Below are 2,722 nucleotides of genomic sequence, written 5' to 3' on the forward strand. Positions count from 1 at the left end.
AAAAGTTTTGGTCAACCAGTTTGCCATCCTTAGTCAAGTCAAGATGTCCACTAGTAGGCATGGGTGTTTTCATAGCTTTGCTTTCTTGCATGTGAACTACTTGAATAAGTCCTTGGTATACTTTGTTTGGGAAACAAAGGTACCCTCGTTAGTTTGCTTGATTTGCAAACCAAGAAAGAATTTGAGTTCACTCATCATAGACATCTCAAACTTCTCTGACATTAGCCTTCAAAACTTTTCACTAAAATGAGGGTTAGTCGAACCAAATATGATATCATCCACGTAAATTTGGCACACAAATAATTCTCCATTACCCTTTTAGTGAAAAGTGGAGAATCAATTTTTCCAATCTCAAAGCCTTTTTCAATAAGGGACTTAGTCAAGCATTTATACCATGCTCTAGGAGCTTGTTTAAGACCATAAAGAGCTTTGTGAAGTTTGTAAACATGATCGGGTTTCTTGGGATTAACAAAGCCGGGAGGTTGTTTAACATAGACTTACTCCTCAATTTCACCATTTAGAAAAGCACTTTTAATGTCCATTTGGTATAAAGTGATGTCATGGTGATTGGCATAAGCAAGTAAGATGCGTATGGACTCAAGTCTAGCAACGGGGGCATATGTCTCACAATAGTCCATACCTTTGACTTGAGTGTAGCCTTGGGCGACGAGACGGGCCTTGTTGCGTACAACTTGTCCATCTTCATCCTGCTTATTCCGAAACACCCATTTGGTTCCAATGACATTTTGGTTGTCGTCCGGCTTTTCTACCAATGTCCACACTTGATTCCTCTCGAAATTGTGTAGCTCTTCATGCATGGAGTTCACCCAATTCGGATAATCAAGAGCTTCTTCAACCTTCATAGGTTCAATACTAGAAATGAATGAATAATGTTCACAAAAGTTGGCCAAACGAGTTTTGGAACGAGTAATTCTCCCGGTTTGAATATCATCAAAGATTTGTTCGACGGGATGATCTCTTGAAACTCTTGCTCTAACTCGTGAGAGCTTTTATTTGGGTCGGGGTGGAACATCCTCTTCATCATCTTGTTCTTCCTCTTATCCTTCTTCATTGTTGGTGTTGTTGTTCTCTTATGGAGGTGGAGAAGGAGGTTGATGAGGTTCATCTTCATGTACTTCCTCGTTTCCTTCATTTTGGCGTGTTCCACTTGTGGATGCCTCCAAGTCAACTTGTGGTTCGCCTTGTCGTGAAGTTGAGGCTTCCACTTGAACGGACGAGGTACTCTCCTTCACCTCCATTGGGCGAATCTTGCCAATAAACAAGTCTTGAATTGCTTCCTAAGGGTCTTTGTCTCCTACATCAATTGGCAATTGCTCTACTTGCGAGCCGTTAGATTCATCAAACTTCACATCTACCGTCTCTTCAACCTTTCGGGTGAAATTGTTGTAGACACGGTAAGTGTGAGAGTTTGAGCCACAACCGAGTAGGAAACCTTCATGAGATTTAGGAGCAAATTTCGAACGACGATGCTTATCAAGAATGTAGCACTTTGAGCCAAATACTAGAAAGTATCCAACTTGGGGTTTGTTACCGGTGAGAAGCTCATATGCCGTCTTGCCGAGAAGCTTGTGAAGATATAGATGATTAGTTGCATGACAAGCTGTCTCAACCGCTTCTGCCCAAAAGTGTTTTGGCGTCTTGTATTCATCAAGCATCAGTCTCGCCATCTCAATGAGTGTCCGGTTCTTCCTGTCAACAACTCCATTTTGTTGAGGTGTGTACGTAGCCGAGAACTCATGTGAAATCCCTTCTTCGTCAAGAAAGGTATCCACACCGGCGTTCTTGAACTCCGTTCCGTTGTCGCTGCGAACCTTCTTGATCTTCCCTTCAAATTGATTTTGGGCCTTCCTAGCGAAGTTCTTGAAGATCTTTTGGACCCTCGATTTATCATCAAGAAAGAACACCCACGTAAATCTTGAAAAGTCATCGACAATGACTAAACCGAACGAGTTACCACCGAGACTTTCGTAGGCGTTGGGGCCAAAAAGACCCATATGAAGTAGCTTGAGCGGTTTTCTCGTGGTCATAATGTTCTTCACGAGATGACTTTCTCCAACCTGTTTTCCTGCTTGACAAGCACTGCAGAGTCTATCCTTGTCAAATATAATATCTTTAACACCAAGGATATGATCACCTTTAATAAGCTTATCAAGATTTCGCATGCCCACGTGACCTAACCTTCTATGCCACAACCAGCATTTAGATGATTTAGCAATTAAGAAAGTTCTAGGTTGAGCCTTTTTAGTGAAATCAACAATGTATAGATCACCACTACGTATACCGGTAAAGACCATATTATGATTATCTCTTCGAAACACTTGGCAATCTACTTCAGTAAATAGGACATTGAAACCGAAATCGACTAGTCTAGATACGGAAAGTAAATTATAGCCAAGAGATTCAACGAGCATAACATTTTGGATGGAGCTGTCATGTGAGATGGCCACCTTACCAAGGCCAACCACCTCACCCTTTGAGTTATCACCAAAAGTGACATACTTTCGATGGTCATCGTTTTCAGCAAGATCATGAAACATATCCTTGTCTCCGGTCATGTGATCGGTACATCCACTATCAAGAACCCATTCCTTTCCTCCAGCCATGTAGTCGCGAAGGTTAGCCATAAGACCAAAGTGTCTCATAGACTCATCAAGATCAAAGTCACTGTCATCATCCTCATCATAGTATCCATGTTCAACAT

This window comes from Aegilops tauschii, chromosome 1 (assembly GCF_002575655.3).
Source record: "Aegilops tauschii subsp. strangulata cultivar AL8/78 chromosome 1, Aet v6.0, whole genome shotgun sequence".
In the NCBI taxonomy this organism is placed as follows: domain Eukaryota; kingdom Viridiplantae; phylum Streptophyta; class Magnoliopsida; order Poales; family Poaceae; genus Aegilops; species Aegilops tauschii.